Genomic DNA, 27197 nt, shown 5'->3' with positions numbered 1-27197 from the left:
ACCAATTTTATAAGGGGTGGTGCTGAAAATTGAAAAAAAAACACACAAAATGGCTCATTTTAATAGAAAAGGTGAATGTGGACTGGATTCTTTTAACCTTTATTATAGTCTTGGTCATGTCAAACATCAGTAAAAAAATTGACTTGATTGCATTATTAGTTTTTGCACAGCACTGGATTTTCTTTTTTTCTCCCATTTTGTCCCATAGACTTACATTATAAACACACTTTTTTTGACTGCACAGCCATGGCACTAAATAATCATGCATTCTTGATTGTTGGTGGTTTACCCTGTTGGTAGGAGGTAACATTTGTGATTTTTACAGTTAACAACTTAATTACCATATTAACCCTTTACCTGCAGGCCTGTGCTCATGTACTGTAGTTTCTGGCTTAAGTATATGGAGTTATAGGGAGTATTTTAGCACATAATTGTGTGTCTACACACTGTGTGTGTATGTTAGAGAGGAAGAGAGCCATTTGCACACTGTCAGGGAAGGAAAGTCAGGAAAATAAAGTTACTAAGTAAGTGAAGTGTACCTAATTCAGACGTACAACGGCAATGCATAAGCATGTAAAATGAAAACATCCAGGAGTTCTGGCGTCTGAAGTTGTGGATGGGTAAAATAGCTGTTTTTTTTTTTTTTTTTTAGCTTTCGGAAAACACGTCCTCCAGTAGAGTGACTTTACTTTTAGGTTAGTGTCTCAGTTGAGATCACTGAATTAGTCTAAGTGAGGTCTAAGTGCCCCTTTTCCATGGTGTGTTGCGCTCCACACGACCATACGTACATGTGCATGTTACTAAATAGACACCATAGATAGATAACTTGATAACATAATAAATAATCATTGACTAACCAAATCTAATCTACAGTTTAGTCCCCTACTAAAATTAGTATTAAAAGTAGTTTAGTAAAGTAAAGTAAAGTAAATTTGTTGCAGCCCTAAAAGTAAGTGCCGGGCCCTTTGATGCTGAGAGGTTCAGAATAAGCAAAACAAAAACACTAGTGGACTTGCATGCATCCTCCTGGTCATTTAATGGTGACAAGAGCAGCAAGCAGCATGAAGAGAGGATTCACCTGTGCATGAGTGAAGGATTCACTTGTGAACGAATGAAGGATTCGCTTGTGAACAAGTGACGGATCTACTTGTGCAGCCTTCACAGCTTCACAGCCTGGCCCTTCATAGAGCCAGGCTGCACAATCATTTCCAGAGATTGTGCACAAGTGAATCCTCTCTTCATGTTGCTTTCTGCTCTTCTCACCATCAAATGACCACAAGGTCACATGTAAGACCACTTGCCTTTTTGTTTTGTTTAGTCTGCACCTCTCAGCATCAAAGGGCCACACGTGCATAGCAACACTTTCTTTGTTTTTGTTTACTATGAAGACTCTGTGGTTGTGTGTACTCACAGACAACAAGATCAGTGTGCAAATGGCTCTCTTCCTCTCTAACATACACACACAGTGTGTAGACACACAATTATGTGCTAAAATACTCCCTATAACTCCATATACAAGCCAGAAACTACAGTACATGAGCACAGGCCTGCAGGTAAAGGGTTAATATGGTCATTAAGTTGTTAACTGTAAAAATCACAAATTTTACCTCCTACCAACAGGGTAAACCACCAACAATCAAGAATGCATGATTATTTAGTGCCATGGCTGTGCAGTCAAAAAAAGTGTGTTTATAATGTAAGTCTATGGGACAAAATGGGAGAAAAAAAGAAATCCAGTGCTGTGCAAAAACTAATAATGCAATCAAGTCAATTTTTTTACTGATGTTTGACATGACCAAGACTGTAATAAAGGTTCAAAGAATCCAGTCCACATTCACCTTTTCTATTAAAAATGAGCCATTTTGTGTGTTTTTTTTTCAATCTTCAGCACCACCCCTTATAAAATTGGTGATTAAAGGGTTAAAATCCTGGGGGAAAATGATTTTTTCACTACTGTTGATTAGAACTGAAGTTATGAAAAGGTCTATGCAAAAAAAATTCAAAAATATATTTATCTAATATATTTTTAAAACCGTTAAAGTTAGGGGACGTTTTTGTCCCCGAACAACCACATTAGGGAGAAAAAAAGAAAATCCAGTGCTGTGCAAAAACTAATAATGCAATCAAGTCAATTTTTTTACTGATGTTTGACATGACCAAGACTGTAATAAAGGTTCAAAAGAATCCAGTCCACATTCACCTTTTCTATTAAAAATGAGCCATTTTGTGTGTTTTTTTTTCAATCTTCAGCACCACCCCCTTATAAAATTGGTGATTAAAGGGTTAAAATCCTGGGGGGAAAATGATTTTTTCACTACTGTTGATTAGAACTGAAGTTAATGAAAAGGTCTATGCAAAAAAAATTCAAAAATATATTTATCTAATATATTTTTAAAACCGTTAAAGTTAGGGGACGTTTTTGTCCCCGAACAACACATTAGGGAGAAAAAAGAAAAAACCAGTGCTGTGCAAAAACTAATAATGCAATAAAGTCAATTTTTTTACTGATGTTTGACATGACCAAGACTGTAATAAAGGTTCAAAAGAATCCAGTCCACATTCACCTTTTCTATTAAAAATGAGCCATTTTGTGTTTTTTTTTTTTCAATTTTCAGCACCACCCCTCATAAAATTGGTGATTAAAGGGTTAAAATCCTGGGGGAAAATGATTTTTTTCACTACTGTTGATTAGAACTGAAGTTAATTAAAAGGTCTATGCAAAAAAATTTCAAAAAAATATTTATCTAATATATTTTTAAAACCGTTAAAGTTAGGGGACGTTTTGTCCCCGAACAACACATTAGGGTAGTGTTTGCGAACAATGCATGAGGGTTAATGTAATCACTCTGTTGCCAGGAGGTGGACACAAGTGTTGTTTTGACAGGCATTCATCATATTCTTTGTGCCTGACGGTAATACATTGAATGTTTAAGCATCATATCATGAAAGAAAATGGTCATCCACCTCTGAATCAGGGAGGGAGCTCTGTGTCACAGTGACATGAGATGATCTTACAGCATATGTGGTCATAGACCCTGTGTACCTGCCTGTGCCTCCACATCAAATGGCAGCTGATAAGATCAGAGTTCAGGCCATTTTTTTCATATAGTTACAAACGCTTGGTGGCAGCAGCACCTGGTGTCTGAAAAGACCTCTAGTGAGTCATCAAGTGTACTATTTCTGTCATCTCTAACCAGCAATGAGTCAACATTGACAACACATAGATGAAAAGGGAAAAACAAGTGTGTGTGTGTGGAGGTGAAGGAGGCAGTACAAGGTGAAGAGTGTGACATCAAGCCTGGTTTAGGGTGAAAAAAAGGAGCAGGTGGATGACACAGGATCCCATTAATTACCCTGTGCAGGCATTTGGCATGCCTCGCTTGCTGAAGTAGTATGTACCGATCTCAAAGTGCCATGTCTGGCTGTTTTGGTGCCATGTCTGACTGTTTTAGTGGTATGTGGCGATCTGTGGCTCACGTGCCTCTGTTTTTAAGCAACATGCCATTTTGCTGGAGGATGTTTTGATGGCATTTAGTGCCCGTTTTGGACTTTATCGCTTAGACAATCTGCTGAAGCACTATATGTACCACTCACATGGCGTTTGGACCGATGTGTCATCGCTGGGTGTTTTAGTGGTATGTGCCGCTTCGTTGCTCCGCCACAGTTATGGGATGTTTTGGTGCCATTTAATGGCCGTTTTGGAGTTCATCAGTTTGACAGTCTGCTCTAGCACGTTGTATGTTGCCCACCTGTGGCTACCCCAAGTGGGCACTTACCAAAGCCACAAAAACAAGAAGGAACATCTCCATTCCATATGTGTCAGGAGTATCAGAGAAACTCCGCAGGATCTTCAATAACCATGACATCCCGGTCCATTTCAAACCCATGACAACTCCCAGGGAGAAACACAGCATGTGATATATGCAGTCCAGTGCAGTGAGGAATGCTCTGATCTGTACATTGGAGAAACTAAACAACCACTCCACAGAAGAATGGCTCAGCACAGGAGAGCCACCTCCTCAGGACAAGACTCAGCTGTTCACCTCCACCTCAGAGACAGAGGACACTCCTTTGAGGACAAAGGGCTGTCAACCAGTCCACCTCCGGCAGTTTCATAGTCGTTAGACACACCTGGCCCAGTCAGCCAGATCATCACAGGTAAGTATGGAAACATTTAGTGCTATTGTTTTTTAAGTTTCACCCAGACCCACCCACTGAGGTCTGCAACCACATATAAACCATGTTTCCCACCAACAGTTAGAACTGATGAAGCTGCTTGGAGGAGCAGCGAAACGTCTTCAAGAAAATTTGAGAAACAAATCGATTCTGTGGTTAGGGCTAGCTTTTTTCAGCTTCGCCTCCTCGCCTAAGTCAAGCCCTTCCTGAGTCAGAGAGATCAGGAGAAACCATTTATGCTTTTGTTAGCTCCCGTCCTGACTATTGTAACGCACTCTATGTTGGAGTTAACCAAGCGTCGGATCACTTACAGCTAGTACAGAACGCTGCTGCCTGCATGCTCACAGTCATAAGCATGATCACGTCACACCTGTCCTCTACTCTTTCCACTGGCTCCCTGTGAAGTTCAGAATCGATTTGAAACTTCTGCTGTTTGTTTTTAATGCTGTCAATGGTCTGGCACCTTCTTGTGTGTCTGAGATTTTAAACATTCACCAACTGACCAGGGCCTTTTGCGGTGTCAGGTCCTAAAGTGTGGAATAGCCTTCCCTTTGAGCTATGCACAGACCTGCCACTGTTTAAGGCCAAACTTGAGACCCAGCTGTTGAGAGAGGCTTTTAAGACATCGCCGTGTCTTATTGGTATTCTTTTATCTGTTTTTATTGTTTTTATTATTTCTCTCGTTCTAATTTTTTTTAATTTTGTTTCATGTATAAAGAGCTTTGGGCAATCTCCAGTTGTAGTAAGGCGCTTTATAAATAAAGGTTGATTAATTGAATGACCGATTAATTATATTGCACACCTTTTTGGATCAATAATGCAGTGAACCCCCGTGCTGGACAGACACAGCCACCGACCTTTAAGTAGGCCTATTGTGGCCTCAACAGTGCTTCTGGAGCGTGCATGGCCCAGGTTGTAGTGCTGCTGCTGACGTGTCCCTGAGTTGGACACGGGGGGCGTTAGTCATGGCTTCAGTGGATAACCCGATCACCTACAGAGAAGAGGTGCTTTAGTGAACTCCACAAATGTCAGAGAACCTATGTCAACATGTAACACTCACCAATAAGCCTTCCATCTGTGACAGCCCCCGCTGCTGGGGGGTGAATTTTTTTTACAAATCACTTGTTTTAATTTTCTTCTGACTTAAAATTAGGCATAATTATGGACATTGCGGACTCAAGCAATGAAACTGTAGCAGGCCAAAGCAGGTAGCCACTAGCTGCAGCCGTATCTATGGGAAAACTATGACATTTACTCGTGATCCGAGTACTGGACAACATGTCTCTGAAACACAAACTGTCAGACTCAACGTTGACGAGTGACACAGTGAGCAGCTGCTGGAAGCCTTTTCTCCACACTGTTGAAGTGCAATTTGTAGCTCCACTAGAGGGCCACATGATCCAGGAGGCGGTGCCCTCCTTGTGCGCTGTGTTGTAGCATTCTGTCAGTAAGAAGTGCTGCTGTGAAGAGAACAGCTGTCAGACTGAATGTGGAACATCAGCTGCTCCTCCTGTTGATTGAAACCTTGTTGTACAGATGGAACATTGGCTGTGGATTCTTCTTGCTGCTCTTTTCTTTGGTAAGATAGAAAGCTGCACATGTTTCCTCTTCAAACAAAGACATTACTGAGCTCTACATGAAGAGCTCTGAATGTTCATTCTACACTCACTCACAGCACATCATCTCTGCTGCCATCTGTTACCTTGGAAAACACCTTCTATGCTTCAAAGTGACAATGATCCCTGAAAATGACATCTGTTCTACATGTGAGAGAACTCTTTAAAGCTGCTGATTGTTCTGCTTTCATCAATCATCTTTATTGATCCATTTCTTCCTCTGCATCTTCTCTTCTTCCCCAGAGTGTAAAGGACAAGACTCAGTGACCCAGCAAGAGGGAAATGTCACTGCTGCTGAATGCCTGGAGCTGAGTGCCCAGAAGACAGTGGAGATGACAGTAGACTTTCGGAAAGTGCCAGCTCCATCACCCCCCCTCACCCTGACAGACACCCCCATCTCCACAGTGGACTCTTTCCGCTTCCTGGGTACCACCATCACCCAGGACCTCAAGTGGGAGCTCACCATCAGCTCCCTCATCAAAAAGGCCCAGCAGAGGATGTACTTCCTGCGGCAGCTGAGGAAACTCAAGGTGCCAGCCAGAATGATGGTCCAGTTCTACACAGCCATCATTGAGTCCATCCTCACATCCTCCATCACAGTGTGGTACGCTGGGGCCACTGCCAGGGACAGGCACAGACTGCAGCGTGTTGTGCGCTCTGCTGAGAAGGTGATCGGCTGCAGCCTGCCATCTATGACCTGTACGTCTCCAGGACTCTGAGGCGTTCAGGTCGGATCACAGCTGACCCTTCTCACCCTGGACACGGACTCTTTGAGCCACTCCCCTCAGGCAGGAGGTTACGGTCCATTCGGACCAGAACCTCACACCACAAGAACAGCTTCTTCCCCTCTGCTGTTGGACTGTTAAACTGTAATTAATGCACTGCTCTGCACTGTCACTTCAGAAGGTCACTTTAGTATAGTCACTGCACAATGACAACTATTTGCACTGTTTACTCCATCTTGCACTACTTGCACACGAGTACCACCTCACCGACCCATGTGGTACCTGTTACATTATTACACTGTTCCATTTGTTCATATAAGGGTCTATGTTTACCATTACATCCGCCAAGTATTTTATGTTCTGTTCATTGTATGTCTGTTATGCCATGTCTGTCATGTAAATTTAGCCTTACTGTAGTTTATTTACTTAATTTTATCTTAGTTTTTATCTTATTGCATGTTAATTGTTATATGTTCTTTGTATGCACCAATCACTAAGGTAAATTCCTAGTAATGTGAACCCCCTTCACTTACATGGCAATAAACATGATTCTGATTCTGATTCTGAAGGAGACACTGTAACACTTGGATGCTCCTTTAAGACCAGTGATCCAAGTCCCACTTTGTTCTGGTACAAACAAGAAGTGAACGACTCTCTAAAGATGTTGTTGCAACATTTCTCTGGAACAAAAGATAATCCATCAGAGAACGAATTGATGCAACAATCAACAAGACATCAGTTCCTCTGAAGATCCAGAAGCTTCAGCTGTCTGACTCTGCTGTGTACTACTGTGCTCTGCAGCCCACAGTGACAGGAAACAGCTCAACTGTACAAAAACCTTTGGAGCAAAGACAACACAATACTCCACAACATCCACTAAGGGGACTCACACACTGAGTGGAGGAGCAGATGTGTAACTTCTGTCAGTCATTATGATCAATGACTGCAGCATGACATGATCTGCTATTGAAAGGGGACTCAGCCTGAACAGAGGATCTCCATGAACTGGATCACAGACTCAGTCTGTTTGATCTGATCATCATTAAAGAAGTCTCTGTGCTGTAAGGCTGTGGTGTTCCACAGGGTTCAACCCTCCATCCTCTGACCTTCACATTTACATGTTACATCAACAAGCTGTGTCAGCTGGTTTATGACATGTAAGGTCCAGTCAGAGAGTCAGAGTGCTGCTAGCAGTCTGTTGTCTAGTTCCTCTTCCTCCTGGTTAAGAGACAGAACAAAGAGGAGACAGAGACACTGAGGGAGGAGCTGAGCTGGGACTGAACTATAGAAGAGAGAGAAACTTCCAGATTCAGCAGAGTTCAATCCACAAAGCAGAAACATTCTCTTTCTTCAACATGCTGTCATTGGACTGTTTTCTACTTTCTCTCCTGTTGCTGTTTGTTCTCAGAGGTACGTAAGATTCAGCAGAAACACTTCAGTTCTAATGTTTTTTGAAGGGGCTTCTGTTTTTGACAACATGTTATCTCTTCCTTTAGGTGTCAGCTGTCAACAACTCACTGCAGTGCAGACTCAACAGTCCACTTTAGAAGGCAGCATTGTTACCCTCAGCTGCACCTTCTCAAAAGGTTCTGCTGATTACTTCTTCTGGTATCAACAATATCCAGGAAAACCTCCAGAGCTCCTGATCTCTCATGTGATGTCCGGAGACATAGCAGCAGCTCCAGTTCCAGGACTGACAGTGAAAGTGAATGAAACTCAAATGGACCTGCAGATGTCCTTTGCTGCAGTGACAGACTCTGCTGTGTACTACTGTGCTGTGAGGCCCACAGTGACAGGAAACAGCTCAACTCTGTACAAAAACCTTTGGAGCAAAGACAACACAATACTCCACAACATCCACTAGAGGGACTCACACACTGTCACAGCTTTAGCTGCTTCCTCCTTTGTTCAGTGTGACTCACTGATTCAGCTTCTCTAATTTCATGCAGTCCTTCACTTTAGTCAGTGCAGAGTCAGACTGATCTGACTCTGTAGATCTGAATCCATCCACCCGTGCACTCCACCCAAATCCTACATCTATTTTAAAAAGGTTTTTAATCACTGGTCTCATCACCTTCTGTCCTCTGTGACCTGTTACTGGTCAGTGGAGGTTAAAGCTGCTCTGAGCTCTTACTGAACAGCACATCCTCTTGTTTTCAGCATGTTCAGTCTCCTCTGAATCCTCTTTGGACCAAACGTTTTACAGAAATCTATTGAAATGTCTTCATTGAAGCTTTAATGGACTCACACATAAGGACCATGAGTAACTGCAGCATTTCTGCATCATATGTCCACAGAGTTCCTTTGGAGTAAACTCAAAGGATCAAACCACGTGAATCTATAAAGACGGGCTCTCATAAGAACACCACCCCTCCCTGCTAGAAACCCTTTCATCAGGTGGAGCAGACAGGGATGCTGTGAGGTTGTAGGAGTCTGTTGTAGTTTTCCTCTCTGCACTGATGAATACAGTGTCCTTGTTGTGCTGTCAGTGCAGCCGTTCACTCACACATGTCTTAGACCTGATCAGTCCTCTGTGGGACAGTACCAGCCTGGGTTCACTCATATCTGAATGACAGTTCTCTGAGGCCTCAAAGGACCAGCAGTCAGAGTCCACCTGTGGAATTCCACCGGGCTCAGACAATCCCACAAAGACAGGAGGACAAACTGAGGAGCAAACACCAATAAACACAGCTCTCAGAACATGTGGATACCCAAACTGGACCCTGCTGAAAGAGGCCAACAGAAAGAAGAGCAGACAGCCCGATCAGAACAGCAGCAGTCACATCGAGGAACATTCATCCATATGTGTCAGGAGCTTCTGAGAAACTCTGAGGGACTTTCAACACACATCAGATCCCAGTACACTTTAAACCCAGCTCCACCCTGAGACAGAGACTGGTCCACCCCAAGGACCAAACCCAGAGAAAGACAATAAACCTGCTGCAAGTGATGCAGGATGCAGAGAGAGTCTACATGAGAGCTGCTCTAACAGCAGGCCCTCCTTCAGTCTGAGCTCCCTGGATGATGATGCTGCAGCATCACTGTCATCTCTACAGCTTCCATCAGCCTGAATGGAAACAGAGCACAGCAAGAGGCGGAGCTACACAGCTGAATATGAAAGGCTGCATGTTGGAGTGAAGAGCTGCTGTGTTCTCTCTGTTGTTCATTCAGCACAGCTGGAAATAATGTTCCTGCTTTTCATCTGGATGATGATGGTCTCCTTTCAAACTGGTAAGTCATCCAAAGATGGATCCAGATGGAAAAGGAGCCGATAGACATGAAAACATTCTGATGTTGTTTGAACTGATGAACTCTGAAACTCCTGAACTAAGTTAAAGATCCAGAATCCAATCCAAATGTCATGCTGAATATATCTTTGTTGTTTTCAGGCTCCTCTGAGGATTTACTGACACCATTTAAAGATGAAGTGACAGCTTTGGAAGGAGACACTCTGACTCTGACCTACACTCTGAGCAGAGATGCAGGCACTGATTATTTCTACTGGTATCGACAATATGCAGGAAAACCTCCAGAGTTCCTGATCGTTCATTATGGAACAAAAGAAGAAAATAAGTCCAGATTCTCAGTTAAAGTGAGCAACAAACGCCAAATCCACCTGCAGATGTCCTCTGCTGCAGTGACAGACTCTGCTGTGTACTACTGTGCTGTGAGGCCCACAGTGACAGGAAACAGCTCAACTCTGTACAAAAACCTTTGGAGCAAAGACAACACAATACTCCACAGCATCCACTAGAGGGACTCACACACTGTCACTCTGCTGTGCTGTGATAGGACACATACATGTGGCTGTTTTTATCAGAGCTCCAACCTAGTTTCAAACATTCAAGTGACTCTCAAAGAATAAAATTCAATCAACAGTTACTCTGTAAAAGTTACAACTGTCAGATGTATTTAGTTTTTACAGTGGTCACTCCACAACCTCCTTAAATCACACAGCCTCTATTTGGGCCCTATGATTTCCATGATCATGGAATCGCAGAATTAAATTATGCCTTGTAGAGTTTTATTGAAGAGATTTCTAGACGCCTTGCTTCAATCCTCTCTACCATTGATGACCTGGATGACTGAGAATCTTCATCAAGATCAATTAGTCCTTCCCCATCTCCTCCATATCATTTTCCAGCAACAACTCTACCCTCTGCCCCTCTCTTACTAACCTGGAGTTCACATTTGATCTCCAGCTCCCTTTTGAAAATCATATAATCTATATTTACAACAACTTCCTTCTTCCACCTTTGAATGGTAATCTGAGATCCTCAGAGCCCCATAGAGGAGGAGATCAGTCCCTGCCTTGTCTCACAGTCTGTCTGGACCTGGGAGTCTTGGCTCCCTCAGGTTGTTGTTTCTGTTCTCATCACAGACACACACTGTGATATCATGTCCTCAATAGGTGAAGGCATGCTTGTCTCTTTCTTCACATTTAGCAGTCCTCTATGGGACTCATGGATTGTGTGAAGCTGAAGACCTCCGCTAAACGTAGTGATTTAAGTAGGCTTCTTCTATTGTGTTGCCTCTATTGTCGGCAACAGAACAGACACCGCATTGTGTTCATTAGACGGAGACAGTGAATAAAAAGGCACTGCCGTGTTTTACTATATTTATATATAATAAAACATAAAATATCTAGGGCTCCATTGTTTACACCAGGGATCAGCTGATGAATCTCCAGCACAGCGGGATGTATGGCCAGCGACACGAAATCCCCAAAGAACTAAGAAGGAAACAACGCGGAAGCAGAGGGGGCAAAAGAAGACAGCTGAGGAAAAGAAGATACAAGCCGTATCTTCCTTCTATCGTCATGGGTAATGTCAGATCACTGGGTAAGATGGAAGAGTTAACATCTCTCACAAAGAGCGAGTGTGTGTTTCACGTTACGGTAAAGGAGCGTGTGTGCGCCCGGACATTGAATTGCTAGCGGTAAGTCTACGTCCATATTATTTGCCCAGAGAGTTCTCTCACGCCATTGTACTCGTTGTTTACATCGCTCCCTTGGCTGAGGCGTCGCGGGCTACTGATGTCATCAGCTCTGTGACCGCGAGGCTTCAGACCCAGCACCCTAATGCCTTCATAGCGATTTCTGGCGATTTTAACCATGTTAATCTGAAATCAACTCTGCCCACTTTCAAGCAGTTTGTGGACTGTAAAACAAGAGAAAATAAAACTCTAGATTTACTGTATGCTAATGTTAAAGAGGCATACAGCTCCATAGCTCTCCCTCCCTTGGGCAGATCAGACCATAGCCTAGTCCACCTCAAACCCCAGTATATACCAGCAGTACAGCGGCAGCCGGTGACCACCAAAACTGTACGGAGGTGGACACCGGAAGCCCTGGAGACCCTGCAGGGATGTTTTGAGGTGACTGACTGGGATGTGTTCTGTGACACCCACGGTGAGGATGTAGACACACTCACAGACTGTATCACAGAATATGTTCATTTTTGTACAGATTCTCTAATCCCCACCAGGTCAATACGCTGCTTTCCAAACAATAAACCATGGGTGACAAAGGACATCAAGGCATCACTCAACAGAAAGAAGACAGCCTTCTTGAGTGGAGACAGAGAGGAGATGAGGAGGGCCCAGGCAGAGGTGAGGGAGAAGATCAGAGAGGGCAAGGAGAGCTACAGGATGAAGCTGGAGAGCCAACTTGCCCGGAACAACTTGAGGGAGGTATGGAGTGGCATGCGAACCATCACCGGCCACAATAGGATCTCCGACCAGCTGATGGATGGAGATCTGCAGGAGGCCAACCAGCTGAACCTGTTTTTCAACAGGTTTGATAGTCCACTCCCTGACCACCCTCCCCCTCCCCCTCCCTGTGATGCACCATTAACACCTGTCGATAACAACAATGTACCTCCTCCTCCTCCCCCTCCCCCTAACCATACTAACCAGTTTCACCTTCCCATCAATAACATCACCCTGCCCCCCTTACCCCACCTTCCATTAACAACCCCCCACCCTCCCCCATCAGATCTCTCTCTCTGCTCTTCTGTGTCCACAGTTACCATCACCACAGAAGATGTGAGGAGGGAGTTCAGTCGCCTACGACCGGGAAAAGCTGCAGGACCGGACGGACTCAGCCCCAGAGTACTCAGGGACTGTGCCACACAGCTGTGTGGGGTCTTCCAGCACATCTTCTCCCTGAGTCTGAGCCTGATGACTGTCCCTGCCCTGTGGAAGACAACATGCCTTGTTCCTGTGCCCAAGACCAAACATCCAAGCACACACAGCGACTACAGACCAGTTGCTCTGACTTCACATGTGATGAAGTCTCTGGAGAGGCTGGTCCTGAAACACCTGCGTGCTGTTGTGGAACCATCGCTGGACCCCCTGCAGTTTGCTTACCAGCCCCGTATTGGAGTGGAGGACGCCATCATCTACCTGCTGCACAGAGCACACACCTACTTGGAGGAGGCAGGCAACACTGTTAGAATCATGTTCTTTGATTTTTCCAGTGCGTTTAACACCGTGCAGCCTGCCCTTTTGAATAGGAAGCTCCTGGACATGCAGGTAGAGACCCCACTGGTCACCTGGATCACTAACTATCTTACAGGTCGACCACAATTTGTGAGGCTGAGGAACACCGTCTCGGACACGATAGTGAGCAGCACGGGGGCACCCCAGGGCACGGTACTGTCTCCATTCCTGTTCACACTCTATACATCGGACTTCAGACACTGCTCACAGTCCTGCCACCTGCAGAAGTTCTCGGATGACTCTGCCATTGTGGGCTGTACCAGCAGAGGTCGGGAGGCGGAGTATATGAGTGTGGTGGACAGCTTCGTGGAGTGGTGCGGACAGAACCACCTGCAACTGAATGTCACAAAGACAAGAGAGCTGGTGGTGGACTTCAGGAAGCACCAGACACTCCCAAACCCGGTCAGCATCAAGGGTACCAACGTGGACATTGTGGACAGCTACAAATACCTGGGTGTCCACATTGACCACAAACTGGACTGGTCCACAAACGCAGAGGCAATATACAGGAAGGGACAGAGTCGCCTGTATCTACTGAGGAGACTCAGGTCCTTTAACGTCTGCCAGACCATGCTGCAGATGTTTTACCACTCGGTGGTCTCCAGCGTCATCTTCTACGCTGTAGTGTGCTGGGGCAGCAGGATGAAGACGGCCGACACCAACAGACTCAACAAGCTCATTAGGAAGGCTGGCTCGGTGCTGGGAGTGGAGCTGGAGTCTGTGGTGGAGGTGACAGAGAGGAGGATACTGAGGAAACTCCTCAGTATTCGTAACAACACGTCTCACCCCCTGCACGACACACTGCTGTCCTACAGGAGCACATTCAGCGGTAGACTGAAACTACCGAGGAGCAGCACAGAACGCCACAGGAGGTCCTTCCTGCCAGTGGCCATCAGACTGTATAACTCCTCCCCTTTCTGTAGGGAGAAGCGCTAGATAATCATGTCAGGCATCACTGTCATTCCCTCCACTGGTCTATATTTATGTTTACTTAGCACCTTACATCTCCATATTTGTATCCATGTATCATATATTGTGCTCATACTGCGTACTGTACTCTTATTTTGGATTATAGTGACACTTATACTCTGTACTTAACTGCATTTAATGTAACTTGATACCTCTGGCACAAGAATTTCCTTCGGGATTAATAAAGTTTTATCTTATCTTATCTCTTATCTTATCTTAGGTCATAGCAGCAGTCACCTGATGAGGTCATGTATCAGCTGAACTCAATTAAATTGAATTTTCCATCCAATAAATGCAGCAGAAATAGAAACAGTAAGGTGCATAACATTCCTCCAGGACATAAACCTTTGCATTTCAATATACCAAATTAAGTTGGATGAAACCCCCACATCGCTGGGCTCCTGTCTTCAGAACGTGTAAGCTGTCCTCCTATAGGGTTAAAAAACACAAACACACAACACTCATGTTGATCCTGAGCATCACATAAACATGTGAATCTTTCATTAATATTGAAGTTCCTCCTTTGTTCTGGGAAACTTACAGAAGCTTCTTTGAGAAGTGGTTCAGCTGGGCCATGAACTTCAATGCAGCGGCTTTATATTCCTAAAAGACATCTTTGTTCATAACTTTACCAATGTCAAACTAAGAAGAACATGTGCTTTGTGTTGTTCTTCCACTGACTGAAACATGAAAAAAAAGCTGTCATACATGGCTCGTTGGTCTAGGGGTATGATTCTCGCTTTGGGTGCGAGAGGTCCCGGGTTCAAATCCCGGACGAGCCCTCATCTTTGAACTTCAGTAGATAGGATGGCTGCTTCATGTTTACATTTACATAAGTTCATATTCCAACTTAGTCCCTGTAAACAGCTGTCTGCTCAAACTCTCAGAAGCAATCATTCTAGAACTGCACTGCACTGAGGACCAATGTCCAGGGAGAGCTGAGGAAGAAGTACAGGGGCTGTAAGGCAGGAGTGAAAGTAGAGGCTGCATGTAGACATTTTAAGCCAGTGATCCCCTCGGCAATAATAAGGAATGTCAACTCAGCTGGGCCATGAACTTCAATGCAGCGGCTTTGTGGTGATCTGCAAGAAGTCATCATTCACCTTGAAAACAGTAGTAGCACAAAACAGTATTGTTAGTTGTAGTTACTCTCACACAGAATTGAATAGCTATAAAGAAATGTGAGTTTTCATTTTACATTAATTAACCCTCATGCGTTGTTCGGGACATTTTTGTCCTCTGAGAGAAATTTTTCTGTTTATTTTGGCCATAACTTTGTCAATATGTGGACAAATTGAATCATTTTTCCTCAATAAGCTTAATTTTACATAAATTTTGTTAATATGATTTTAAAATTTTTCATAGGTCAACGGTACGCTGTGGGCAAATTTTACCCCCTAATGTGTTGTTCGGGGACAAAAACGTCCCCTAACTTTAACGGTTTTAAAAATATATTAGATAAATATTTTTTTGAAATTTTTTTGCATAGACCTTTTAATTAACTTCAGTTCTAATCAACAGTAGTGAAAAAATCATTTTCCCCCAGGATTTTAACCCTTTAATCACCAATTTTATAAGGGGTGGTGCTGAAAATTGAAAAAAAAACACACAAAATGGCTCATTTTTAATAGAAAAGGTGAATGTGGACTGGATTCTTTTTAACCTTTATTATAGTCTTGGTCATGTCAAACATCAGTAAAAAAATTGACTTTATTGCATTATTAGTTTTTGCACAGCACTGGATTTTCTTTTTTTCTCCCATTTTGTCCCATAGACTTACATTATAAACACACTTTTTTTGACTGCACAGCCATGGCACTACATAATCATGCATTCTTGATTGTTGGTGGTTTACCCTGTTGGTAGGAGGTAACATTTGTGATTTTTACAGTTAACAACTTAATTACCATATTAACCCTTTACCTGCAGGCCTGTGCTCATGTACTGTAGTTTCTGGCTTAAGTATATGGAGTTATAGGGAGTATTTTAGCACATAATTGTGTGTCTACACACTGTGTGTGTATGTTAGAGAGGAAGAGAGCCATTTGCACACTGTCAGGGAAGGAAAGTCAGGAAAATAAAGTTACTAAGTAAGTGAAGTGTACCTAATTCAGACGTACAACGGCAATGCATAAGCATGTAAAATGAAAACATCCAGGAGTTCTGGCGTCTGAAGTTGTGGATGGGTAAAATAGCTGTTTTTTTTTTTTTTTTTAGCTTTCGGAAAACACGTCCTCCAGTAGAGTGACTTTACTTTTAGGTTAGTGTCTCAGTTGAGATCACTGAATTAGTCTAAGTGAGGTCTAAGTGCCCCTTTTCCATGGTGTGTTGCGCTCCACACGACCATACGTACATGTGCATGTTACTAAATAGACACCATAGATAGATAACTTGATAACATAATAAATAATCATTGACTAACCAAATCTAATCTACAGTTTAGTCCCCTACTAAAATTAGTATTAAAAGTAGTTTAGTAAAGTAAAGTAAAGTAAATTTGTTGCAGCCCTAAAAGTAAGTGCCGGGCCCTTTGATGCTGAGAGGTTCAGACTAAACAAAACAAAAACACTAGTGGACTTGCATGCATCCTCCTGGTCATTTAATGGTGACAAGAGCAGCAAGCAGCATGAAGAGAGGATTCACCTGTGCATGAGTGAAGGATTCACTTGTGAACGAATGAAGGATTCGCTTGTGAACAAGTGACGGATCTACTTGTGCAGCCTTCACAGCTTCACAGCCTGGCCCTTCATAGAGCCAGGCTGCACAATCATTTCCAGAGATTGTGCACAAGTGAATCCTCTCTTCATGTTGCTTTCTGCTCTTCTCACCATCAAATGACCACAAGGTCACATGTAAGACCACTTGCCTTTTTGTTTTGTTTAGTCTGCACCTGTAGACATCAAAGGGCCACACGTGCATAGCAACACTTTCTTTGTTTTTGTTTACTATGAAGACTCTGTGGTTGTGTGTACTCACAGACAACAAGATCAGTGTGCAAATGGCTCTCTTCCTCTCTAACATACACACACAGTGTGTAGACACACAATTATGTGCTAAAATACTCCCTATAACTCCATATACAAGCCAGAAACTACACTACATGAGCACAGGCCTGCAGGTAAAGGGTTAATATGGTAATTAAGTTGTTAACTGTAAAAATCACAAATTTTACCTCCTACCAACAGGGTAAACCACCAACAATCAAGAATGCATGATTATGTAGTGCCATGGCTGTGCAGTCAAAAAAAGTGTGTTTATAATGTAAGTCTATGGGACAAAATGGGAGAAAAAAAGAAAATCCAGTGCTGTGCAAAAACTAATAATGCAATAAAGTCAATTTTTTTACTGATGTTTGACATGACCAAGACTGTAATAAAGGTTCAAAAGAATCCAGTCCACATTCACCTTTTCTATTAAAAATGAGCCATTTTGTGTGTTTTTTTTTCAATTTTCAGCACCACCCCTTATAAAATTGGTGATTAAAGGGTTAAAATCCTGGGGGAAAATGATTTTTTCACTACTGTTGATTAGAACTGAAGTTAATGAAAAGGTCTATGCAAAAAAAATTCAAAAATATATTTATCTAATATATTTTTAAAACCGTTAAAGTTAGGGGACGTTTTTGTCCCCGAACAACACATTAGGGAGAAAAAAAGAAAATCCAGTGCTGTGCAAAAACTAATAATGCAATAAAGTCAATTTTTTTACTGATGTTTGACATGACCAAGACTGTAATAAAGGTTCAAAAGAATCCAGTCCACATTCACCTTTTCTATTAAAAATGAGCCATTTTGTGTGTTTTTTTTTCAATTTTCAGCACCACCCCTTATAAAATTGGTGATTAAAGGGTTAAAATCCTGGGGGAAAATGATTTTTTCACTACTGTTGATTAGAACTGAAGTTAATGAAAAGGTCTATGCAAAAAAAATTCAAAAATATATTTATCTAATATATTTTTAAAACCGTTAAAGTTAGGGGACGTTTTTGTCCCCGAACAACACATTAGGGAGAAAAAAAGAAAATCCAGTGCTGTGCAAAAACTAATAATGCAATCAAGTCAATTTTTTTACTGATGTTTGACATGACCAAGACTGTAATAAAGGTTCAAAAGAATCCAGTCCACATTCACCTTTTCTATTAAAAATGAGCCATTTTGTGTTTTTTTTTTTTCAATTTTCAGCACCACCCCTCATAAAATTGGTGATTAAAGGGTTAAAATCCTGGGGGAAAATGATTTTTCACTACTGTTGATTAGAACTGAAGTTAATTAAAAGGTCTATGCAAAAAAATTTCAAAAAAATATTTATCTAATATATTTTTAAAACCGTTAAAGTTAGGGGACGTTTTTGTCCCCGAACAACACATTAGGGTAGTGTTTGCGAACAATGCATGAGGGTTAATTAATTACCAATTAATTAATTACTGTTGACAAGTAAAAATATGATTTAGTCAGTGGCGTAGGAAGCATTAAAAATGTGGGGGGGGGGGGGGACCTTCTGTGGGTGGGTGGTGAAAAAAAGTACATCAGTATTAGGCTTGTGCAAAATCGTATCGTGTGCAATTAATCGTCAGAAAAACTGTAATCGATTAATATTTGCCACTTATCGATTACGGCGATTAGTGCCTCGTCATGATGACGCATTTTTGTGCGGCGTAGTCTCACCATCACCCGCGCACATGTGAGCCCACAATAACAATAATGGTGGAAGGCAGTGGTGTTCAGTTAAATAATGCGGAGCAGCACGTTTCTAACATAAGTTCAACGTCTGTCACCATAAGCCCGAGCACGAAGAAAGCGCAACGAGGACACAACACTACACTACAGCTATATATAGTGCCGCGACATGCATTAGGTGAAGCGTGGAGCGTTGGTTGTTGCTATAGTAACTGAATTTTTGCTCGTATCAAATGAATAAACTCCGATCTTTATTTACGGACTCCACAGCAAGATAGGAAACATTACAACAGCGAAGTCTCCTCCAGCAGATATTGGAAAGAATTCCACTCAGCCGAGAATCCGCGGTACGTTTAGTCATTGTGCTGCTTACGACCAAACGAAGCGCTGGAAGAACGTAACGTAGGTTGATTTGCACAGACACACATTTAAATGTGAAATTGTCCGGTTTGTTTATTTGTTTGTTTTTTCTGCTGCTGTTCTACAGTCTGAGTGAAAACATGCACTAGTGTGGGACATATTCCAGTCACAGGTTCATTTGCGCAGACACATGTTTTAACTTTAATAATCACTGATGTGACTTTTCTGAACTTTGTTTGTCTATTTGTCTGTTTAATTTTAATGTTGACATGCTTTGTGACCTTAAGATAAAAACATTTGAAGGACAAAGTTACTTTAAATGTTTGCTTCATTATTATTTTGAAGCAGTTTGTGCCTCAATATTATCAATACTTATTTCCATGGCTGGTTGGTGCCTAATCACCAGCTTAGCCTGTTAGAATGAAGTAGTTAACTTGACTGATGATTTGTCGGTATCATGCTAGAACACTGTGCCAATTTAGAGTCAAAAACATGTAAGTGCAACTGTCATCAATTAATCGTCAAATTAATCGTTATCGGCTAAATGCCACAATTAATCGTGATTAATTTTTTTGCCAATATCGCCCAACCCTAATCAGTATATATAGTAATAATATGAAGTAGTTGAGATTTCCTGTGGATTTTAACAGGTTGTTAAACTATTTTACCTACAGAAGTAAACACTTAATGACTATTTCAGAGACAGATTCAACAAAAACTCGGTGACAAACTAATTACAAGTGAAACAACAGTTTTGTCAAACATACTGGTGCTGCTACACTAACAGCCTCCATATCTGAGGCCTTCTCTCATTTACAGAGACAAAAAACTGGCAAATCCCATAGAAAAATGAACCAAACTGCTTAATGCAGATAATACTGAAACACTAAAAATACTAACTTACAAAAAGATGCATGTCCTTATTTTTATTTGCTTATAAAACTGCTGAATTCACAACAAACCTTGTGGATGTGTTTATAATGATGCCCTGCCTCATCTGCTACATCAGTGTTTCCCTGTTCATATAATGCTCCACTGTGTCCTGACGGTCCATCACATGTGTTTTATTCTTGCTGATAAGAATAGGAGCAGGTGGCTGTGCACTGGCTCGGCGAGGCTGAAGCTAGCAGGCTAACAGGAGCTAACATGGCCTCATTACAACATGGGTTAATGCTGAAAACAACTCTAACTCTCCGTGTCTTTGTTAGAATCTCCTCATGTCCATTGTGTGTGGGGAGGCAGCAGAAAAGGCAACAACATGTCATCAGACAAATAATACCATCTACTGTAACTGGAAGTAAACAGCAGCTTCCTCCCAACTTTTCTAAGTTTCTTTAACATCAACCTAATGTCACCTGGGGCCATGTGACAAACAGTCAGGCTTCAGCATGAGCTGGACTTTGTGGGATGACACTGACGTTACCTCCTCCAGCGTCGACCAGCACTGACGGTTCTCTTTACGGTGTTTTACGCTCGCTCGAAGAAACCACTGGCTTTGTTAGGTCCGTTACTATAGTAACGGTATTGCAGCGCTGTGGTAACCAGGAAAACATGGAGGATGGATTTCAGTGGTGAGGTTATTCTCTTACGAACTTAGTGGAACAGAGTTTTTCACGAGCAATCGAGACAGCATTAGGTGGAGTTTCCTACTCACTAAATGGGGGGGGGGGTCCAAACGGGCCGTTTTAAAATGTGGGGGGGACACGTCCCCCTCTGATATAATGGTAGCGACGCCTATGGATTTAGTAGTAGCCTAATCCATGTATTAAAGTACATCTGCATGCAGGTGGTCCCCTTACAATAGAACACGTTTATACCTTTTCCTTTTACTAAACAAAGTCATTTCAGCACGTTTACAGGTCTCCCCTGCTGTCTGTCACGTACGGCGCAGTTCCAGCCCGATGCACACCCAGCAGCACAGACACACACGCAGGGGAGCAGGCACCCACCAGCAGACAAAAACGATATAAAAAATAAAATATATCGCGAAAATATGCCGACTGCTTCACTTCAATAAATCACGACTGTATTGTTTCACATTAACTACACTTAAGCACTGGCTGTACCCCTGCATACAAGTGCTGCTTAGGCTAACACAGAGCGTTAGCTCTGGGCTAACGTTAGCCTGTCAGCTACACTACAAAAGTAAAGCAAAGCACTTTTGGATTGCGTTAGCTGGCGGCGAGCTGCGCTCTCAGAGAGCACTCAAAGACCACCAGCAAGGACGAGGCTGCGGACCCTCCAGGGTCCGGGCAGAACACCAGCGAAGACGAGGCAGCGGACCCTCCAGGGTTCATTTTACATTCATTAATTACCATGGACAAGTAAAAATGTGATTTAGTAGTAGCATAATCCATGTATTAAAGTACATCTGCATGTAGGCGGTGTATGTGTATGATAAGCTGCAGATGCATAAAAGTACCTGGTTCCAAACTGCACTCTGCACACATCCACATACAGCATCCTGTAAAATAAAAGAAGTCAGAAAAGAGTCAGATCTCATTGACCAAATAACAAGATGCTGTAATTGATTACCAAGTATATAATTAGCTACAGTCATTAAGAGCATAAGATGAGATTATATATTAGAGGTATGCATGTAATAAATATGTTAAAGGTGTTATGCTGCAGCAGCCACTCCCAAATTTCACAATGAAATTTCAAATCTGAAAATCCTCTGAGGTCCACCCAAAACTTTAATCTGAAATCTCAACCTGTTTTAATCAAATATCATTTAATAGGTATTATTTAGGTTGAGTTGGACCAACATGGAAAAATCATGTTGGTCCAACTCAAATACATCACATTGAGTTGGGGCTACCCATATTTATTGGATGGAAAAGTCTCCCACAATTTAACTGAGTTCATCCAATGAGTTCTTTTTGATTTTATTTTTATCTATAGTGCCAGATCACAACAGAAGTCATTTAATGGTCCCTTACTATAGAACACATTTATACCTTTTCCTTTTACTAAACAAAGTCATTTCAGCACGTTTACAGGTCTCCCCTGCTCTGTGTCGTACTGCGCAGTTCCAGCCTGATGCACAGGGGAGCAGGCACCCACCAGCAGACAAAAAATATATAAAAATAAAATATATCGCGAAAATACTGCTTCACTTCAATAAATCACGACTGTATTGTTTCACATTAACTACACTTAAGCACTGGCTGTACCCCTGCATACAAGTGCTGCTTAGGCTAACACAGAGCGTTAGCTCTGGGCTAACGTTAGCCTGCCAGCTACACTACAAAAGTAAAGCAAAGCACTTTTGGATTGCGTTAGCTGGCGGCGAGCTGCGCTCTCAGTGTGTTAAGGATGAATTCAACGTGCCTGTGTAGAAAACTCCAAGTACTAACCGTGTTCACCACTTACCTCTGACAGCTATATGACGCGACCATAGACGTTAGCTACAACGAATGCTAACTAATCTTAGCTGCTTGTAGCCTGTCTACCCCAACATGAACAATGACTGACACTTCTTCCTAAACTCAAGGTCCATTTATCTTAAGGCATGCACATTGTTTCACATAAAGATAATAAACTTACTAAATAGAAGACAGAAAACTTACCAACAGTAGTTTCAAGCAGAGGCAGATGGCGGGTAGGACAGAGGCTGATCTCCTGCTCATGCTCTTGCTCTGCTAGTTGAACTCATTCGGTTTGAGAGGGCCACGGGAGTCAAAGCAAATATATATTTATGTTACATCTGCTAAACATATTTGGGTATTGTTGGAATTAATAACATTTTCATAAGACAAACAAAATAATAATGTTTCACCTCTAAGAGGGGCTTGAATCAGTTTTTTGAGTGCAGTGAGTCTGCTCCCCTATGTCCTCAACATGTGTTTTTAGCATTACATCCCAGTCAGTGGTGTCAAAGCAGTCCCTCAGACCATCCTCTGCCTCAGGTGACCACTTCCTGATTGAACTACTTAATTACAGTAACTTGAGTATTTGTAATCAGTTACTGCCACCCTTGGATATTTGCAGTCCACCCCTGGAAACATGCAGTCCACCCCTGGATATATGCAGTCCAGTGCAGTGAGGCATGCTCTGATCTGTACAATGGAGAAACCAAACAACTACTCCAAAAACTGGCCTTCAATGTTTGTCAAAGTTTGTCAAGATGCTTATGTTTAAGGCAAAAGCTGTGACCTCTTTCAAGTTTTGCAGCGTATTTTCGCTCGAAGCTGTGAACACATATTAATCAGATAGACGAGGTGGCCGAGTGGTTAAGGCGATGGACTGAAGCTGGGGAACAATAGTCTGTCATGGGGGGGGAAGAAAGGAAAGAAGGGGGGAAGAAGGGGGAAGAAGGGGGAAGAGGGAAAAAGAAGGAAAAAATGAGGAAAAAATGAGGAAAAAGAAGGAAGAAGAGGAGAAAAATGAGAAAAACGTGAGAGAAGGGAAGAGATGATTTTTATTTGGACATAAATGATTTTAAACCTGTTTTTCATTTTTATATTAATTTATGCTTCGACCCCAAGGTTCCCGGTTCGAGTCCCACAAACACCAAATATTAATGCATTAGATTTGGACTGATTTAAAAAAATGTGTAACTGGACATCACTTTAACACCGATTTTGCCGATTATTAACCTTACGTTACTGATATATTGATATTTTTATGTCTGCATTTGTGGTGTGTGGTGAGATCCATCATCGCCCTCTACACGCCCACACAACAGCATTAAGCAAAGACTTCTCATGTACACAGCACTTAACAGACTCTAATCTCAACACAAAAACACACAGAAAACAATACATTACTCACTTTACCAAACTTTATTTATAGTTGTCACAAGCATTTTACAGAGTAATAAATTATAACAAAAACAATTATTTATAAAAATAGGTCTGGCACAGTGCTGAGGGTATTTGTCCGAGGGGTCATCTATGCCTCTCTCATATTACTTTTTTTGTTTTATGTTGTCCAGCCACTGCTCTTTTGGGACAGTCTGCTGTTCTGTACTGTCCACACTTCTTACACGTGTTGTGCAGTACTTTACGCTGCAGTGTACGTGCAGGAGCAGCAGTAGTCACAGGGGCAGGAGAAGGACAGGCTGGGGCAGATGCTGGGGGCACATTTGCATGGGGCAGAGGGTCAGCTGCCACGACTGGGGAGGTCCAGCACCTGCATCAGTACCATACTGTCCTGCCTCTTCACCCTCTTGTTGTGCCACTGCACCAGAGTAGTGTGGTTAATGTCCACCAGCTGCATACTAGTCTGCTGCATGACAGCCCCATTACACAGAATAAGCTGCCTTATTTTACGGTAATCCTCCAAGATGTGGTCCCATCTGGAAAATGTGCTTGTCCCCCTTTTCTTGGGACTACGGTGGATAGCACAGAGCCTAATGAAGATCATTTCCACTAGACGACAGCAATCTGGCCACTGAGCCAGTGGTGCAGTAGTGGTGAGCGCTTGTCGCTCTCCACCCCGGGTGTAAAGTCCTGCCTCTTCTTTGGCGACCTAAACCTGCCTGTATTCAGCCTGCTCTGGTGCCTGGCAGCAAACACCACCCTTTGCTTGCTGTAGTCCAGAAGGTTCTGCCACGACGCAACAATGGTGCTGACCTGAGGGAGAGCAGAATGACAACACAGGCACATGAGAAAAGAAAATATAAGCGTGGACATGTATGACAGGCGCAGAAGCACACACAAACATCTGACCTGCTGACTGGTGAGGGCTAGAGAGGACTGCTTCCTCAGCTCCACCAGATACTCTGCCAAGCTGTCAACTCTGTCTATGCCTGCCACACCAGCATCAACCACAGCCTGGGGGAAAAACAGAGATGAGAAATATAAGAACCCAGAAAGCACAAATCACACAATAATATTTCTTAATAGCAACTAATGTTACTACACATACATGTGCTTTGACATACCCAGATGCTGAGGATACACCAGGCTGTGGCATGGAGGTGGTGGTAGCCTCCTCCTCACAGAGGATGAGGACTGGTGGTCCTCCTAGCCACCAAGCTAGGCTTTAATGCAGCAGAGTGCACCCCACCAAAGGGAGATTTAGTGAACTGGAGAGAGAGGAGCAGGACACTGAGTGGCAGGCTGGTAAAGCAACATTACATGATGTAACAGACACAGCATTTGATGTTATCTGTGTGTATTGAAGCAACTGTCACTCATTAAACTGCATGATGCTATATAATAATGTCCATAGTAAGTAACAGGCTAACACTTTACCTTCTCATAGAGGTCATGCCACCTTTGCTGCCTAGGAGCTGGCCTGCAGCCTCCAGCAGGGCAAACACCTGAGCTGGCAGCCTGCTCATCCACTCATCTTCTCCCATAGCCGTGTGGTTATTGCTCATCTAAAGACACTGACAACAATAAAAAACGCTGAGCATGCAATAATGAACAACGCGCTGTGACGCCGCTGCACTAAATAAACAGTTAATATGCGAATACATACGCGTCCACAGCGATCGTGTAATATAAAGAACACGTGCTCCTGGTTTTCAAATAATGTACGGAAGCGCTGAACTGAATTATGTTTTCTTTATGTCACTATAACGTGATCTTATCACGTTATAACAAGCTAGCGGCTCATCGCGTCCTGTCGTGCTATAACGGGATGAGCCGCTGTTTTACAACGTGACAGCGTCTTATCACGTTATAACGATACAAGACGCTGTTGTAAACCGCACGTTTGCAGTATTTACTTACTGTTTAGACGCGTCGAATCCTTCGTCGTAGACGACCGACTGACTGGAAACGGTTGCTATGGACTCGCTACGTCATCCAATGTAGAATGGAAATGCGCGCCGCCATTGGCGCTGTCGAGCGTCGTCGCGCCGCGCGATTGGATGAAATCCAATCTTACATTGGACGGCGGCGTACGCGATAGGCCGAGAAGATTGGAATTGGACAGACTGTCGCGAGCCAGGTAGCGCCATCCGGGCTCTACATGTTGTTTCAGGGACTAATTCTGTGCAGACAGGTTAACTGAAACAGAGAGCATTGATTGGCTACATTCAAACATATAAGAAATTCGCTGAATGCTTCTTTAAGGGTGAACTTCCTGTGTGTGCAGACAGTGGAGGTGGTTTCAGGTGTTATAAATTGGCATCTCCATGGTTCAGATGAAGAAGTGGTTCCAGTTCCTCACATGCTCACATCTGCTAGTCCACAGAGGACAGTGGTCCTATACACATAAAGAACACATACTTAATGAATGTATGTGTTTTTATAGAGGACTTCTTCATATTGTCTGAACCTGAGGAGGAGGAGGAGGAAGTCCTGTTCATATCACCTGACAGGACTGATTCTGGTGTGAGCACATGTTGCTTTAATCTACAAAGTGAAATTGTTATTTGTTGCAAGTCATACACTCTCAGACTCTGGATTCCATCACAGGACAATGTGGACCTCATGACAGTGTTGTATGGAAAGCCAGTTCAGTTCATTTCTTGATATTAAATATTTTATTTCTCGCACTAGTAAGGCAAAACGTTGCACTAGTTAACTAGTGAATGCATTTAGACCTGGTTAGTGTTGGGTGTATGTGCTTCAGGGATGTTATTTTAGGTTTGTTGTTTGTATTCATGTTAGTAAACTTGATTAGTTTTTGTGTTGTGTCTCCTTTCTATTGGCTGTTGGCAACACGTGTTTGCAGATGGGTTAAGGGTGAGCCTATTAGAATATGAGAGAGCCTGTTCATGAAGAAGGTCATGACTGAACAGTGTATGAACGTTCAGGGAGAGCAGCTCACTGTTCACTGGTGCTTTTGTTCTTTTGTGAAAAGGTAACGGCAATTAAATAAAGAGATGTTTGTTTCAAATAACAAAAGTTAAAGCTGTGCCTGTTTTTATTGCACAGTCAAACTAATTTCATGACAAATAGCCTATATCATAGAATTTTAGTCGATTTTTAGTCGTTAAAAAAATGTTGATGACTAAAATGTTTCTAAAATCAAATGACATTTTAGTCACAAGACTAAATAAAAACTAAATCAAAAATTGCTGCCAAAATTAACACTGATGACTACACATACTTATAGGTATGCTTACAATGAAGGGGTAACTACCAAATAATGTAATTGTCAGAAACAGAACTCAGCCTCATAAATATCCATTTTTACAGTGAGCTCCCAAGGAGCCATGCACAATCACTACCTTCACATAAAATAAACCACATCATAAAGTGCTGCTTACCT

At 42.5% G+C, this 27197-nt stretch overlaps 1 non-coding gene across 1 annotated transcript; it reads left to right on the top strand.

Annotated features, from left to right (window-relative positions):
• The first annotated feature begins 14697 nt into the window (after positions 1 to 14697).
• trnap-ugg (transfer RNA proline (anticodon UGG)) lies at positions 14698 to 14769 on the top strand. Its single transcript has one exon. It is a non-coding gene; the product is annotated as a tRNA-Pro (tRNA).
• The last annotated feature ends 12428 nt before the right edge of the window (positions 14770 to 27197 follow it).

Source organism: Parambassis ranga, unplaced genomic scaffold (genome assembly GCF_900634625.1).
Source record: "Parambassis ranga unplaced genomic scaffold, fParRan2.1 scaffold_21_arrow_ctg1, whole genome shotgun sequence".
NCBI lineage: Eukaryota > Metazoa > Chordata > Actinopteri > Ambassidae > Parambassis > Parambassis ranga.
Note: the sequence above shows the minus strand (reverse complement) of the source record. Positions and strands in the feature narration are given on the sequence as shown.